Raw genomic sequence first — 18,566 nt, 5'->3', positions numbered from 1 at the left:
TTTTTTTTTGTCTTTTTTTTTTTTTCGTGTCCGGCAACGGATCGCAACCTTCAGTGTCACGCCCGTACCGGACCGGGACTGGCAACGGAATCGCAACCCTCGGTGTTGTGGCTGCACCTCGCTCAGCCAGTGAGCGGGAACCGGTCTGTATGTGAGATCCAAACCCTCGGTGGGAGCGCCACCGCGCTTCCAAGCGGCGCACTGTAGCAGTGCGCCACCGGACCGGCCCTATGTAGGCCATATATTGATAAGCGCTCTGTGATATCTTTGGAAGTTCAGGGACAGAAAATTTTATAATAGCGAGAGGTTTTCTATTGTTAAACCTACAGTTTTAACAGCCTCCATGCTCTCTGGTACTGAGGGTTTCTGCTCATAAGTGATAGGCAGGGACGATAGACCACAGTAATGGGACATGGTCTACTGAGCTGACACGAGATGAATGTCAGAGGGTGCTTGTTCTTAAGCAGTACCAATTTAGATGTCCCCAGCAGGAAAGCACAGAAGCAAGCAGCAAGTTTCAAGGAGACTGGGGAACAGAGAAGACACTGCCTCTGTGGAGGCATAGAAATGTTTAAGATATTAAAGCTATGGACAACAAATTAGAAAAGAAAGGGAGGCCAAATAGGACTACATAAACATATAAAACTTCTGTTTCATAATCAATAAAACTTAGATTAAAAACAAAACAATGTAATGTGAAAAAAAAGTTTCTAATACATAGGAATAAAAAAAGTCAACAAGAGTTCCAGTCAAGATGGCAGAATAGACAGTTCCCCAGCATCACTCTCTCCCAGAAACCAACTAATTTATAACTATAAAAATGTAACATCAGTCAAGCTGGGGCTGCTGGAGCTCAGGGGAAGAGGAGGAGAGACCTACGTAATGCATGAAGATGGGAGAAGCCACAATGAGAGAAAGAGAAAACCGCTCTGACCATTTCATCCTGTTGCTGGTTTAAGGCTGGAGCTGCTGAGCACATGGAGCAGGAGCTGGCAAAAGGCGCAGCTGTGCCCTTTGGATGGAATTGCTTGGAGGTGGCAGGAGAGAAGAGGGCCTCTGTGGCCCCCAGGACAGAAAGACCACTAATAGGGTTCCTATGGACCCACATAGGAGCAAGGAGCCACAACAACTGAAAAAATGGAACCACTCAGAGGTTCCAGTGAGTCATTACAAGGGACTAGTGCACAGCCCATTCCACAGGAAGTGTTTGCAGCACTGGCCATGGGAGAGACAGGCCCACGGGGTAAACACTAGGTCACAGCAAGGACAGCTGATCTGCATCCTAATCAGCATAGGACCACCCAGAGGAGACTGGTCAGGAATATAGAATTGCATGGGGTGCAGTTTGATGAAAAGACTCAGGCCCAGATCAGAGTTACTACACAACCCAGGTGCACCAAGTCTCTGGAGAGCTGGAAGGACCTATAAAGTCAACCATTATAACCTGTGTGCACAAAAAGCCTTCCCTAGGGAAGCAGCAGCAAAGCAGCAATTTAGCTAAACCACACAGATCAAGTACTGGTCCCAACAGGAAGTTCCCCCACTTTAGAAGTAAGCAAAGGACAAAAAAATTAGTTCTGGCTCAGACACATCACCAGCGCCTCAGATCCACCATGGAACCAGGGACCAGAGCCCCCTCCCACAACCAGGCACACCATGCCAGTGCCTAGGGGCCCACCTGGGGACCCAAGGTATGGAGCCAGGGACTGGACACCCTTCTCCTCAACCAGGCACACCATGCCAGTGCCTAGGGGCCTGCCAGGGACCCAAGGCATGGAGAAAGGGTACCGGACCCCCTCCACAACCAGGCACACCACCCCAGCACCTCGGGGCCCACCCAGGGACCTGAGGCATGGAGAAGCAGACCAGACCTCCCTCCCACAACCAGGCACACTGTGCCAGTGCCTCGGGGCCCACCCTGGGACCAGAAGCATGGAGAAGGGGACTGGACCCCCCTACAACCAGGCACACTGCCAGGCCAAGGAGCATGCCAAAAATATCACCTCCATGTGGGTTGCCCATCACAGCCACCACAATAACCATGGCTGCCATGAAAGTGGCTAGATGCCACGACCACCATGCAGATGGTCCACCAGCCACTGGAGTGCATTAACACAAGGAGAGTCACCAGCAGAGGTAAAGAAAAGAAGAGGATGTCTCTCTCCACAAAGCTCATTCCAAAGTGACAGAAGAAGCATCCACTCTATGATAATATTGGGAGACCTGAACACACCTGTCAGCATTGGACAGATCATCTAGGCAAGAAATCAACAGAGTAACCATTATTCTTTCAGAAGGAAAGAAGAAAGCTAGGGTAATGAGCAGGGAGGGGGAATGGGGAGGGGGATTGGGTGAGATTGGACAGGGGGCATCAAGAATAAGTATGATTTATAACAATATATATGCTAGTAATATTGATTTGATCAACATATCTCAACATTGAACCCCCAAAATATGTATAATCAATTTTGATTCAATGAAAAAAAATTTTTTAAGTCAACATAAAGTATATATAATTGCATATATAATTATATATAATATGTAATTAATTATATAATATATACACACACACACATATATAAAGCCTGTACAAATCTATGAAACCACCACTCCAACAGCCAAAATGCCAAGTTCATATTAGAGGAAATAATATACAAATAATAATTGCTGACATTTATTAAGCATATACTGTGTATTAGATATCTTATGTCTGCTATTTAACACTTAAGTCTCTGAGGTACGTATTGTTAGAGTACAGTTCTCATTTTGCACATGAGGAAACTGAGGCTTAAAATATTAAATAATTTGTCCAAGTTCACACTGCTAAGTGGAAGAGACAGCTGAGACTCCAAGAGTCTCCCTCCAGATCACCTAACTACTCTTCACTTCTTCCCCATGGCTTATAAAGCCCTGTGTGGCCTGGCTCCCAGTTACCTTTCTAGCCTTCCACATCACTCAGTTTTCTGAAAAGGCCATGTTCCCCGCATAGGACCTCTTCCCTCCATCTTTGCCTGACTCAATTCTACTCATCCTTCTGACTCAGCTTAGATATTACTTCCTCCGGAGTCATCTCTTCAAGTCTGAATTAGGTGACCTTTCTTAGTGCATCTACAGCTTCTTGTCATCTTACCACACTGCATAGCAATTGCCCTCTGCTAGACTGGAAGTTTGGGAAAAACAAGAGACTAGATCTGGCCTGCTCCCCCTGTATTCCCAGCTCCCAGCACAATGCCTGGCACATAGTATGTTCCTTATGCATACAGAAACTCCTGTGCTTGAGACGTTGCTTGGAAAGCCACAAAGCTGTGTGGAGAGCAAATCTCATCAAAACTGTCTGCCACTAGTAGATGGTTATTGGTTGTCATTTGGCCTTTGGTATTGGTGGTTCATCAGGCATGTTTGCTATAATTTTGCTTAGGTTTGAGCAGTTGAAAAAATGTTATTTATATATCTGATACACGAGGGGTCTTCAAAAAGTTCACTAAAAATGCATATTATGAAAAAAATTTTTCATGGATTTCAGATTTTTGCACCAAAATAAACTCATAGTAACTTGTTATAACATGTCTGAACAGGATCTAGCTTGAGGCATTAAGAAAGATAAGACATCAATTTGAAAAGAGGCCCTATTAGAGCAACATGAATTCTGCTAAAATTGAAGCATAAATGAACATCAGATTTATGGTGAAGCTTGTGTGGAAGAATGGTGAAATCATTGATATTTTATGAAAAGTTTAAGGGGACAATACTCCAAAGAAATCAGCAGTTTACAAATTAATAACGCATTTTAAGAAGATACAAGACAATATTGAACATGAAGCCTGCAGTGGCAGACCATTCACATCAATTTGCAAAGAAAAAGCCAATCTTGTTTCTGCCTAAATTGAAGAGGACCAACGATTAACAGCAGAAACAATAGCCAACACCATAGACATCTCAATTGATTCAGCTTACACAATTCTGACTAAAAAACTACAGTGGAGCAAACATTCCATTCAATGGATGCAAAAACTATTGTGCCCAGATAAGCTGCAGACAAGAGCAGAGCTTTCAATGGAAATTTCAAACAAGTGAGATCATGATCTCGTGTTAGTCTGTTTCTGTTGCTTATAACAAAATACTCGAAACTGGATGATTTATAAAGAAAATAAAATTTATTGCTTATATTTTCTGAGGCTGGGAAGTCCAAAGTCTATCTGGTGGTGGCGACAATGACCCAGGGGTCTCACATTGCAAGATGGGGAAGCAGAGGGAGCAAGAGATAGAGAGCTTCTCATTCACTCTTTTTAAAGCCCTCAGAACCACATCCCTGTCCACCATTATTAATCCATTCACAGCTGCATGGTCCTACAATCCAATCACCTCTTCAAGTCTCCACTTTCAATTACCATAACAGGATTTCCCACCTTCTTAACAGTCACAGTGGGGGCTAAGTTTCTAATAGAAAAAAGTTGGGGGACACAATTCAAGCTTCAATGAGTTTTGGGGGGTCAAAATTTAATCCACTACAGATCCTGAAGCCTTTCTTCAAAGAATTCTAATGAGATGAAACATCGCTTTACCAGTATGATTCTGAAGACAAAGCACAATCAAAGCCATGGCTACAAAGAGGTGGCAGTGGTCCAGTCAAAGCAAAAGCAGACCAGTCAAAAGCAAATGTCATGGCAAGTTTGGGGGGATGCTCAAGGTATTTTGCTTGTTGACTTTATGGAAGGCCAAAGAACTATAACATCTGCTTATTATGAAAGGGTGTTAAGAAAGTTAGCTTCACCAGAGTCCTTCACCACGACAATGCTCCTTGCTCATTGCTTTCATCAAATGACGGCAATTTCATGAGAGTTTTGATGGGAAATCATTGGCCATCCACCTTAAAGTCCTGATTTGGCTCCCTCTGACTTCTTTCTGTTTCCCAATCTTTAAAAAAATCTTTGAAGAGCACCCATTTTTCTTCAGTTAATGATAATGTAAAAAAGGACTGCATTGACATGGTTAAATTCCCAGGACCCTCTGTTCTTTACTGATGAACTAAATGACTGGGTATCATTGCTCATAAAAGTGTCTTGAAGTTGATGGAGCTTATATTGAGAAATAAAGTTTATATATTTTTTATCTCTTAATTCCATTTTTCCACAAACATTTTGAAGTCCTGTCATATACAAATGCAGCAAGAGTGTTTGAAAGTCCCAGTAAGAAGTGACATAGGGTTACAATAGAAATGAAATTAGAAATAAATGAATATGAAAATTACCAGTGTTGCACAAAAATATACATGAATAGTTGAAGAGTAGTAAACGTTCTGATGGGAAAACACTAGATGATGCAACATGTTAAGAATGCTGTGCCTATGAAGGCAAAAAAAAAAAAAAAAAAAAAAAGAAGTCAATAAGAATCATGTATTTTGAGAAAATGAGTGTCCCAGGCTAATTCTTGGAGCACCTCATTTTGAGGGCATCAGGGTGGAGCTAGAGGTCTCTGTCCACTTTCCTGAAGTCTTTTTTTTTTCCTATCCTTTATAGCACACTACTGCCCTGAGTTTCTCTGAAAACTGTTATTGTGAAATCTTAAATTTAAAGATGATATATTGGTTAGAACACAGTGTTATAACACTGAGGTCAAAGGCTCAGATCCCCGTACCAGCCAACTGGAAAAAAAATTAAAAGATGATATGACAAGGATCCAGGGTAATCAATCTTTATGAAGGAGGAGGGCCACGTCCTTAAAAAAAAAAAAAAAAAAAAAAAAAAAAAAAAAGCAGCGAATTCCTCCCATGGTGTACCCCCTTGCCCCATTTGAATAGGATTTTACAAAATGTTAGCATAGATTTTGTAATGTATTACCATTTCCTGAGTGCCTACTACAGGTCAAGCACCTCTGAACATTATCTCACATTATCTCATTTAATCCTCAAATGTCCCTGTGAGACAGGTATCTTTATTTCATTTTACAAATTGGAAAATTAGGGTCTTGAAAGATTAAATAACTTCCCCAAGGTCACACAACTAGAAAGTGTTTACATTGGAGTTGGGAGCATCATTTTGTTGGATCCAATAAGCTCTTTACACTACACCTGTCTCCTCTATAATCTAATTTCATCCTTACAACAATCACGTGAATGAAGATAAGAAAATTATTTCCCCCATTTTTCAGATGAAAACAGTGAAGCCCAGAAATGCTCAAGGTCCCACTAGGTAGTTGTATAGATTGAAGTAAACTCATATCTTTTGTCTCTAAGTCCAGGCTATCTCCAGGTCACCATACCTTTACTTCTTCATTGGTTGGATAAAGGCTAACAGAGCCTTTCCAAGGGATAGACTATCTTAGTGGCTGTAGACTATGTGCCTGGGGTGAGGTAGAGAGAGACTGGCTTGCTCTGTTGGTGGGATAAGGAAGAGAAGGAGCAGCAGATCTCCCACTATAAGATATGTTAGAGGATGCCCTTCGAACAGTTGAAAAATGATACCAGATGGAGACCTGGATCTACACAAAGGAATAAAGAGCACCGGAAATGGCAACTACGTGGTTAAAATACACAAGATTTTTTTTCTTATTATTCAAATCTCTTATATTTGACTTAAAATAAAAATAGTGACAGTATATTGTGGTTTATAACATATGTAGAAAAACATGCATGGCAATAATAGTACTATGGTTTGAATGTGTCCCTTTCAAAATTCATGTTGAAACTTAATCCCCATTGTGGTAGTATTAAGAGGTAGGGCTTTTGTGGAAGTGATTAAGTCATGAGGGCTTCACCCTCATGAATGGATTAGTGCCATATAGAAGGACTGGGGGGAACTACTTTAGGACCTTTTTGCCCTGCCACCTTCAGCCATGTGAGGACACAGCCATTTGTTCCCCCTGGAGGACACAGCAACAAGGTACCTTCTTGGAAGCAGACAGCGGCCCTCACCAGACACCAAACCTGCTGGCACCTTGATCTCGGACCTTCCAGCCTCCAGAACTGTGAAAAATAAATTTCTGTTCTTTATAAATTACCCAGTCTGTGATATTCTGTTATAGTAGCACAAACAGACTAAGACAAATAGCATAAAGGTCCAGAGGGGAGAAATGGAAGCACACTATTATACAGTTCTCATACTGTAAGTGAAGTGGTTTAATATTACTTGAAGGTAGACTGTGACAGGTTAAAGATGTATTGCTATAAATCCTAAAGCAACCACTAAAATAGCAAAACAAAGAGTTATATTTAATAAGCCAAAAAAAGTGATAGAATAGAATCATAAAAATACTCTATTAATGTTAATTTTGATAGTCTAATTTATTACTTTTTCTTTTTTTAAATTATGCCTTTGATATGATGTCTAAGAACTCTTCACCATAAATCCCATAGCTTTTCTCCTATGTTTTTTTAATTGACATGTATTAATTGTACGTATTTATGGGGTACAGAGTTATATTTCAATACATGTATACAATGTGTGGTGATCAAATCAGGGTAATTAGCATATTTGCAATTGCAAAAATTGATTTCTTTGTCATGAGAGTATTTGAACTCCTAGCTAGTTGAGAACACACAGTAAATTGTTAATTATAGATGCTTATAATTTTTTAAAAGTTTTATAACATTACATTTTACATTTAAGTCCATGGTCAATTTGCATTATTTTTTGTATAAGGTGTAAGATCTAGATCAAAGTTCATTTTATTTTTGCTTACGGATGTCCAATTGCTTCAGTACCATTTGTTGAAAAGACCTATTCTTCCTCTATTGAGTTGCTTTTGTACACTTGTCAAAAATAAAGTGGAGGGCCGGCCCGTGGCTCACTCGGGAGAGTGTGGTGCTGAGAACACCAAGGCCCCGGGTTCGGATCCCACATAGGGATGGCCAGTTTGCTCACTGGTTGAGCGTGGTGCTGACAACACCAGGCCAAGGGTTGAGATCCCCTTACCGGTCATCTTTTTAAAAAAAAAAAAAAAAGTGGAATGGTAAACTATATGTTACATGTATTTTACCACAATAAAAAAAAGAAAACAGGTGGGTATATTTGTGCAGGACCATTTCTGCATTCTGTATTCTGTTCCATTGATATGTGTCTATACCTCTGCCAACATTTCTATTTATTTAAGACTTCTTTGATCTCTTTCACCAGTATTTTGTAATTTTCACCATACAGATGACATGTTTTAAGTTTATACCTAAGTATTTCATTTTCTTTGGAGCAATTATAAGTGGTAACGTGTTTTTAATTTTGGTTTCCACATATTCACTGTTAATGTAGAGAAATGCACTAATTTTTGCATATTGATCATGTATTGTGCAACCTTGCTGAACTCACCTATTAGTTCTAGGAGGTTTTCATTCTTTGGAGATTTCTTGGGCTTTTCTGTATAGACAAGTACGTTATCTTCAAATAAGGATAGGTTTATTTTTTCCTTTTGAATATGCATTCCTTTTATTTCTTTTTCTTATCTTATTATGTTGCCCTTCAAGTACTATGTTGAACAAGAGTGGTGAGAGTGAATAGCCATGCCTTGTTTCTAAAGTTAGGGGGAAGGCAGTTTTTGTTTAGTTTTGTTTTGTTTTGTTTTTTACCATTAACTGTGATGTTAGCTGTAGGTTTTTTGTAGATGTTTTTTTATCAAGTTGAGGTAGTTCTCCTATTATGCTAACTAAAAAAAAAAAAAATTTTTTTTTTTTTGGGGTTTTTTTTTTTTTTTTTTTTTTTTTTTTTTTTTTTTTTTTTTTTTTGGTGGCTGGCCAGTACAGGGATCCGAACTCTTGATTTTTTTAAATCCTAAATGGGTGTTGAATTTTGTCAATATCTCCTCTGTGTCAATAAATATAATTTTTCCTCTTGAGCTGTTGATATGATGGATTAATTGATTTTCAAATGTGGTGACATTAATTTTTGAATGTGGAACCAACATTGAATACTGTGATGATTAATTTTATGTGTCAGATTGAATGGCCATGGATGCCAAGACTAAACATTATTTCTGGGTGTGTCTGTGAGTACGTTTCCATATGAGATGAGCATTTAAATTGATGGACTCGGTGAAGAAGACTGCCCTCCCTGATATGGGTGGGCATCATCCAGTCCTTTGAGGACTTAAATAGAACAAAAGGTGGAAGGATATTACCCTTTTTGCCTCCAGCCTGCCTGCTTAATCTGGGACATGTAATCTCATCTTCTCCAGTCCTTGAACTGGGATTTACACCATTGGTTCCCATGGTTCTTAAGCCTTCAAACTCAGAATGAATTACACTGCCAGATTTCCTAGGTTTTCAGCTTGCAGATGGCAAATCATGAGGCTTAGACTTCTCAGCCTTCATAATTGCATGAGCCAGTTTCCCTGTTTCTCATAATAGATTGATTTCTTTTCTTTCTTTTTTTTTGGCAGCTGGCGAGTAGAGGGATTGAACCCTGGATCTTGGTGTTATCAGCCCCATGCTATAACCAACTGAGCTACCTAGCCAGCCCCTCTTCTCTATTCTCTCTCTCTCTCTCCCTGCTCCCTCCTACTGGTATGCTTCTCAGGAGAATCCTGATAAGTACAATAACACCTGAAATAAATCCCAGTTGGTCATGGTGTATAATAGCATAAACTACTGAATTTGATTTTCTAAAATTTGGTGAGTAGTTTTTGTGTCTAAGTTCATGAGAATTATTCGTCTGCAGTTTCCTTTTTTTTTTTTTTTTTTTGGGGGGGCTTTTTTTTGTTTTTTTTTTTTTAAAAGATGACCGGTAAGGGGATCTCAACCCTTGGCTTGGTGTTGTCAGCACCACGCTCAGCCAGTGAGCAAACCGGCCATCCCTATATGGGATCCGAACCCGGGGCCTTGGTGTTATCAGCACCGCACTCTACCAAGTGAGCCACGGGCCGGCCCCTGTCTTTGGTTTTTTTTTTTTTTTGGAGGGTACTGTCTTTGGTTGTTTTTTTTTTTTTAAAAGATGACCGGTAAGGGGATCTCAACCCTTGGCTTGGTGTTGTCAGCACCACGCTCAGCCAGTGAGCAAACCGGCCATCCCTATATGGGATCCGAACCCGGGGCCTTGGTGTTATCAGCACCGCACTCTACCAAGTGAGCCACGGGCCGGCCCCTGTCTTTGGTTTTTGTATCAGGTTAATAGTGGCCTCATAAAATGAGTTGGAATGCATTCCCTTCTTTTTTATTTTCTGGAAGAGATTGTGTAAAACTGGTGTAAACTCTTCTTTAAATGTTGGGTAGAATTCCCAGTGAAACCATATGGACCTGAAAATTTATTTTGGGGGAGCGTTATAATTATGAATTCACTTTATTTAATGGTTATGGGACTATTCAGACTATTTCACTATTTCATCTTGGTTAAATTTTGATAGTTTGTGGTTTATAGTTTGAAGAATTTGCTCATTTTTTCTATGTTGAAATTATGAGCTTAGGGCTGGCTGGTTAGCTCAGCTTGTTAGGGTGTGATGTTATAACACCAAAGTCAAGGGTTCAGATCCCCACACCAGCCAACCACCAAAAACAAAAACCAACAAAAAAGTATTTGAATTTATAAGCATCAAGTTGTTTACACTATTGCCTTATTATCCCTTAAATGGCTGTAGGGTATGTAGTGATATCCTCTATTTCATTCCTGATATTGGTGATTGGTGTCTTTTTTTTTTTTTTATTTTCGTCAGTCTTGAAAGAAGTTTACTGAATTTATTGATTTTATTGAGTTTGCTTTTTATTTAATCATTTTTTTTCTATTATTTTCCTAGTTTCAATTTCATTGATTTTTGCTGTTTATTTCCTTTTTCTGCTTGCTTTGAGTTTATTTTGCTCTTCTTTTTCTAGTTTTTGAGATAGGTATGAAGACTTGAGATATTTCCTCTTTTCTAATGTCTGTGCTATAAATTTTCCCTCTCCATAGTGCCTTAGCTTTATCCCACATATTTTGATACATATTTTCAGTTTCATTCAGTTCTATGTATTTATAAATTTCCTTTGAGACTTCTTTGACTCGTGGATTATTTAGAAATGTGTTATTTAATTTCCATGTTTGGAGGTTTTCCTGTTGTCTGTTATTTCTAGTTTAATTCAACTGTGGTCAGAGAACACACTCTATTATTTCAATTCTTTTAATTTGTTGAGGTTTCCTTTATGGCCTAGGATATGGTCTATCTCAGTGAATGCTTCACGGAAACTTGAAAAAAAATTGTATATTCTGCTGTCGTTGGGTAAAGTGCTTAATATATGTCAATTAGATCCGATTGGTTGATTGTGCTCTGATATTCTATATTCTTGCTGGTTTTCTATCAGCTGCTGAGAGTGCGTTGTTGAAGTTCTCAACTATTTGGATTTCTCTGATTCTTTCAGCCCTGTCAGTTTTTGCTTCATGTATTACAATGCTGTTATTTAATGGATACACATTTAGGATCATAAGTCTTCCTGGTGAATTGATCCTTATGTAATGTCCCTCTTTGTCTTTAATAATTTTCTTTATTCTGAAGTCTACTTTGATATTAATAAAGCCTCCTCCTACTTTTTGTAAATGACTGTTTGCATGGTATATCTTTTTCTATCCTTTTACTTTCAGCTTATTCATATACTTTGAAGTGAGTTTCTTGTAAACAACATGCAGTTAAGTCCTGCTTTTCTAAAGTCTCCTTGCTAATCTCTTTCTATTAATTGGGGTATTTATGCCATCTACCTTTAAGGTAATTATTTATATGTTAAGCCCTAAATCTGTCATGTTAATGTTTTCTGTTTACTTCCACTGTTTCTTGTTCCTCTTTGTTTTGCTTTCCATTGTGGTAGTTGAACATTTTTTAGAATTACATTATTTTTGAGTGTATTGTTTTGTATAGTTTTCTCAGTTGTTGTTCTGGTAAAATATGCACATGCATTTCATGTACATATGTGGTAAGACTGACTCACCACAGTCTACTGATATCAATATTTTATGACTTTGAGTGAAGTGTGGAATCCTTACTTTCACTTACGTCTCTTTACCCACCCACTTTTAAATGTCATTGTCTTGATAGTTTTATCATTTTTGTTGTAATGATGACCTATAACTTAGAAAACTCATGAGTACATGTGGTATTTGTCCCTCTGTGCTTGGCTTATTTCACTCAAGTGGGAGTTAAGAGAGAAAGAAGGAAGGAAAGAAAGACCACAGTGGTTTGTTGGACTTGCAGAGGGAGAGAACATACCTAGGGATACAAAGTGGAGTGGGGGGAAGGGGGATGGGGAGGGAGGATGGGGATAATTGGGTTGGGGACATGGCGTATAATCACAATTTGTGGTAACAGGCATCCTGCCAGTATGGATCTGGCCACCACATCTTGGGCACGAGTGGTGACAATCAGCTTTGTACCCCATGAATATTCATAACCAATTAAAAAAAAACTAATGAGAACTGTCTATTGTATTTACCTATATTTCTGCCCTTTTCTTTCTTCGTTCTTCCTTTCTGATGCTCCAAGATTTCTTCTATTATTTCCCTTCTATTTGAATAATTTTCTTGAACCATTACTCAAACATAGTTCTGCTAGGGAAAAATTCTATTAGTTTTCCTTTGTCTGAGAATGTCCTTATTTCTCCTACATTCCGGAAGAATATTTCCACTGGATATAGAATTTGTGATTGACAGTTCAGTTCTTTCAGCTTTTGAAAAATTTTGTGCCACTTTGTGTTGTAAAAAAATAACTTAATTTTTCTTTCTAATGATCAGTCAGGGGCAAACACAGAATAACAGCACAGAGAGGCAAATGAAAATGAAAGAGATTTATTATAGAGATTTATTATAGGCCTTATAAGACAGTTGACACAGCATGCCACTCAGGAGACCACGTGGGACAAGCTCCCAGGAAGTGGTTCAACCCAGCAGGTGGGGAGCAAAGGAGAGTAAGGATATGTAGGAAAATGCCTTTATTGGGGGACCGTGTATAGTATACAAGAAAAAGGGATGAGGGGTGTCACTGGTACATTTTTTTTTTTTTTGGCAGGTGGTTCGATATGGGGATCCAAACACTTGACCTTGGTATTACACCACCATGCTCTAACCAAGTGAGCTAACTGGCCAGCATCATTGGTACATTTGAATGTCATTAGGTCACAGTCAGGGGAGGGCAGGAAGGGGAACTTGTGGCAGGGACCAGTCTTAACATACTGGTGCATGTGGTCACCAGGGAGGGGTGCTCACAGCCTGTTTGTGAGAATGTCAAGGTATCAGGAAAATGTGAAGTTAAAAAAATTTACTATACACACTTCTTTCTGGACTTCCTATTTGTATTAGTCTGCTCAGGCTGCTGTAACAAAATACCACAGACTTAGTGGCTTAAACAACAGACATTAGTTTCTGATAATTCTGGAGGCTGAGAAGTCCAGGATCAAGGTGCCAACCACTTCAGTTCCTGGTAACGGTCCTCTTCTTTGCTTGTATATGGCCACCTTCTTGCTGTGTTATTACATGGCGGAGAGAGGAAGAGAGAGAGAGAGAGAGAGAGAGAGAGAGAGAGAGAGAGAGAGAGAGAGAACAAGCTCTGTGGTGTCTCTCGTTATAAGGGCAATAATCCCCTCATGAGGACCCTACCCTCATTATCTCATCCAAACCTAATTATCTCCCAAAGGCCCCATTTCCAAATACCATCACATTGGAGATTAAGGCTCCAACACATAAGTTTTGAGGGACACAAAAAGTCAGTCAGTAACAATAGCTTCAGGTGAGAAATTCACTCTCATTTGAATCGATGTTCTTCCATAGGCAATGTATCATTTCTTCCTGGATACTTTTGAGATTTTTCTTTTCCTTTAATTTTGAGAAGTGTAATTATGACGTATTTTGGTATGGAATTTTTTTTTTTTCAATTTGTACTATATGGGATTCCCTCAGCCTCTCAAATCTGTAGGTTTGTGTCTTTGGCCAAATGTGGGACACTGTCAGGCATTATTTCTTCAACTATGCTTTTAGCCCCACTATTTCTTTTCTTAGCCTCTTATGATCTGAATGTTGGGTCTTTTCAAATTGTCCCACAGGTCTCAGAAACTCTGTTCACTTTTTAAAAGTCTGTTTTCTTTCTAGTGTTCAGATCGAGTAAATTCTATGGTTATATTCTTTTTTTTTTTTTTTTTAAAGATTACCGGTAAGGGGATCTTAACCCTTGACTTCATGTTGTCAGCACCACGCTCACCCAGTGAGCTAACCGGCCATCCCTATATAGGATCTGAACCCGGGGCCTTGGTGTTCTCAGCACCACACTCTCCTGAGTGAGCCACAGGCCAGCCCTTCTATGGTTATATTCTAAAGTTCACTGACTGCATGCCTTTTCATCTCCACTGAAGCCAGTCCAGTGAGTTTTTTCTTTCTGATTGTACTTTTCAGTTGTAAAGTTTCCATTTGGCTATTTTTTTCTTAATTACTATAGCTATATGGTAAATATTGATATTGGGCAGGAATATCCTTTCATATATATATGTCCTTAAACATTATAAAGTATTATTTATGTCTTTAAATTTTAAAGAATTTTATTTACTTTTAATAAATCATACGGGATTTGTCTTCCTGTGCCCTTTGCACACCATCATTTTAGAGAAATATCTGTGTTGATACATATAGTACTAATTCATTTTAACTGCCATACACCATTGTATTTTATAAATGTATCACAATTCATGCACTCTCCGTTGAACACACGTAACTTTTTTTTTTTTTACTACAGATGACACAGAAATAAACATTCTTGTAGATTTCTCTTCACACATAGTGTGAAAATTCCTCTAGAATATATATCTAAGACTATAATTGCTTGGCCATAAGATGTGGCCATCTTTGACTTTACAAAATATCATTATAGCTTTTCTTTTTAATGGTGAAAAAATGTATATTTAGAATTAACCAGCTGGGCTCAGTTTAAATGATCCCAATTTTGTTGGCAACATCCCAAGCATCATAATCAGGAGCCAGTCAAACATAGACCTTCTCTCCATCAGACCTAGTCAGGGTGTTGACCTTGGCTACAACAATGTCATAGAGCTTCTTCACAGCCTGTTTGATAAGGTGCTTATTGGCCTTGGCATCCACAATGAACACAGTGTGTTGCTGTCTCCTATCTTCTTCATGGCAGACTCAGTGGTCAGGAGGAACTCGATGATGGCATAGTGGTCAAGCTTGTTCCTTCTGGGGGCGCTCTTCCAAGGATATTTGGGTTGCCTCAGGAGCCGCAGTGTCTTAGGCTGCCGGAAGGTGGGTGCAGATCTTCTTTTTTGTGTGGCTTTGGACACTTTTCGGCACTGCCCTCTTCGCATTATAAGCCTTTGCTTCAGCTTCAGCTTTGGCAGGGGCAGGAGCTTCCTTCGCCTTTGGTGCCATCTTGTGGAAAGCTCACTACAGCTTTTCAAAGTAGTTGTGCCAATTTATATTCCTACCATGGATGAGTTTACATTGTTCATTTTTTTTTTATTGAATCACAATTGATTATACATTTTTGGGGCGTTCAACATTGAGATAGGTTGATCAAATCAATATTACTAGCATATATATTGTTACAAATCGTAATTATTCTTTATGCCCCTTGTCCAATCTCTCCCCATCCTCTAATTCCCCCTCCCCCCTCTAATTACCCTAGCTTTCTTCTCTCCTTCTGAAAGAATAATGGTTATTCTGTTGATTTGTTACCTTGATGATCTGTCCTGTGCTGCAAGGTGTGATCAGGGCCCCCAACATTATTAGGGTCCAAAGGAACCCTATTAGTGGTCTTGCTGTCTTGGGGCCCACCAAGGCCCTCTTTTCCCCTGCCACCTCCATCTGAACTCCATCTGAAGGGCACAGCTGCGGCTTCTGCAGGCTGTTGCATCAGCTCCAGCCTTAAAGGGGCCACCGCCTGAAACCCTCAGAGTTTTTTCTTTCTCTCATCGTGGTTTCTCCCACCTTCATGAACTCTGTAGGTCTCTCCTCCACTTCCCCTGAGCTCCAGCCTGCTCCTTATCATTTAGTGCTGAGGCTTTTCCAATTTTGCCAATCTGACGCAGGTGATATACTACCTATTTTGTTTTGCATTTTGCTGAGTAGTAATCAGCCATAAATTTTTGGCCATTTGGGTCTCTTCTTTTGTGAATTGCCTATTCATATTCTTTGCTCATTTTTTAGTTACCTATGCTTTTCTTATTGACTTATGAACCTTATTTACATTTTCTGAATATTAATCCTGTGATGGTTATATTGACTATGAATATCTTCTCCCACTCTGTGGACTGTCTTTCTGATTTTATGGGGCCTTTTGATTAGTTATATGGGAACTATCTCTACCATATTATTTTTCTGCTTTGCATTAACTGTTTTTTTCATGTTTTTCTTTTGGCAGCTGACCAGTATGGTAACTTTGCTTTTTCTAATCCTCTTTTTCTTCCTTCTTTCCCTGACTATTCCACTGATCACAGTTTTCTGTTGCTTGTAACAGAACACCTAATGCTGGGTAATTTATAAAGAAATGAAATTTATTTCTTAAAATTCTGGAGGCTGGGAAGTCAAAAGTCTGGGAGGCGCATCTGGTAAGGGCCTTCTTCCTGATGGGAACTTTCTGTAGAGTCTGGAGGCAGTGCGGGGCATCACATGATGAGTTGGGGAAAGAGTGTCCATGTGCTCTCTTCCTTTCTTTACAAAGCCACCGGTCAAATCCATTAATCCATGAATGAATTGAAGGCACAGCCCTCATGATCCAATCACCTCTTAAAAGGCCCCATCTTTTAAATACCATAGGTTACCCTCTTAAAACTATTACAATGGGGATTAAGTTTTAACATGAGTTTTATTTATTTTTTGTTCTTTTTTATTTATTGATTACTTTAATTTTTTATTGGTTGTGAATATTCATGGGATACAAAGCAGATTATTACCACTTGTGCCCAACATATGATGGCCCAATCCATACTGGCAGCATGCCCATCACTACAAATCGTGATTATACCCTGTGTCCCCCACCCAATTATCCCTAACCTCCCTCCCCATCCCCCTTTCCCCCACTCCAGTTTGTATCCCTAGGTATGTTCTTTCCCTCTGCAAGTCCAACACGCCACTGCCGTCTTTCTTTCCTTCCTTCTTTCCTCCCACTTATGAGTGAGTACATGAGGTATTTATACTTCTGTGCTTTGCTTATTTCACTCAGTAAGTTTCTCCAAGCTCATCCATTTAACATGAGTTTTAGGTAGAACAAATCTTCAAGCCATACCACCTTCTCTACTGGTCTGGATGTTACATGTTCTGTTTCTATTCTTTTAGGGTCACCCTTAAGATATTTTTAAAAATTTAATTACAGAGAACTGCGTGGCTAGGGGTGGCCCTTCCCCTCTCCTTGGACCCAGAGGGGAGTGCCAGCTCGTGTGCCACAACCTGCACCAAGGGGAGCCCAGCAGGAGAACCACGTGTCTAGATGTGGCCTTTCCCCCCTCCTTTAATCTGAAGTACAGCACCAGCCTGCAGGATCAGACCCACTGAGGTGAGCCCTGCAGCACCGTGCAGTGCTAGGGGTTCATTCTAGGACCCCAGATTCTGGAACAGGACCCAAGGTGGTTTAACATAACCAACAGCACACCCACAGTTGAGCAAAGACAATTCACCAGCACAGTAGCAACCAGGGCCATTCCACAGCCAACCTCAGTATAACAGAAGAAGCAAACCCTCTACCAGATGACCAAACATCAACAAAAAATATTAGAAATACAAACAAACAAGAAGAAATACCACTGAAGGAATACAGGAATGCTCCAAAGTCAGACTCCATGGAACACGGAATCCTTGAAATGTCTGAAAAAGAATTCCGTGCAATGATCTTAAGAAAACTTGAAGAAATAAAGGAACACTCAATTAGAGAACACAATGAAACAAACAAAATATCCAAAATGTGAAAAAGGAAATCTACAAAGAGATTAATACCTTAATAAAGAGTGTACCAGAACTTCTAGAAATGAAAGATTCACTCAGTGAAATAAAAGCACAACTGAGAGCTATAGCAGCAGGGTAGAGCAAGCAGAAGAAAGAATTACAGAGCCCGAAGATGGTCTTTTTGAAATAACTCAGGCAGACGAAACAGGAAAAAAGAATTAAAAATAAAGAGGAAAATCTAAGAGAGATAGCAGACAACCTCAAGTGCTCTAACATCCAAATTGTGGGTATTCCTGAAAGGGAGGAGAAAGGAAAAGGTATTGACAACCTACTCAAGGAAATAGTAATAGGAAACTTCCCAGGTGAAGGACAAGACAGACCTTCAGATCCAGGAAGCTCAAAGGTCCCCAAACAGATTCAATCCAAAAAGATCGTCCTCAAGACACATTATACTTAAATTTGCAAAGCTCAAAAACAAATAGAGAATTCTACAAGCAGCATGAGAAAAGTGTCAGGTCACTTATAGTGGAGCCCCCATCAAACTAACAGCAGACTTCTCAACCAAAACCCTACAGGCGAGAAGAAAGTGGAATGATATAATCAAAATACTAAAAGAAAAATATTGCCAACCAAGAATCGTTTACCCACCAAGGCTCTCCTTCAGAAATGAGGGAGAAATAGTGTATTTCCCAGACAAACAAAAGTTGTGGGAGTTCACCACCATACAACCAGCCTTGCAAGAAATTCTCAAGG

The 18,566-nt window shown here is 39.5% G+C and overlaps 1 pseudogene; it reads right to left on the bottom strand.

The window, feature by feature from the left end:
• Positions 1–14,846: 14,846 nt before the first annotated feature.
• Positions 14,847–15,305, bottom strand: LOC103602917 (annotated as a pseudogene).
• Positions 15,306–18,566: the final 3,261 nt, after the last annotated feature.

The sequence above is a fragment of the Galeopterus variegatus genome, unplaced genomic scaffold (assembly GCF_000696425.1).
Source record: "Galeopterus variegatus unplaced genomic scaffold, G_variegatus-3.0.2 Scaffold4351, whole genome shotgun sequence".
In the NCBI taxonomy this organism is placed as follows: Eukaryota; Metazoa; Chordata; class Mammalia; order Dermoptera; family Cynocephalidae; genus Galeopterus; species Galeopterus variegatus.
The sequence above is the reverse complement of the archived record's forward strand: the minus strand, read 5'-3'. Positions and strand labels throughout refer to the sequence as shown.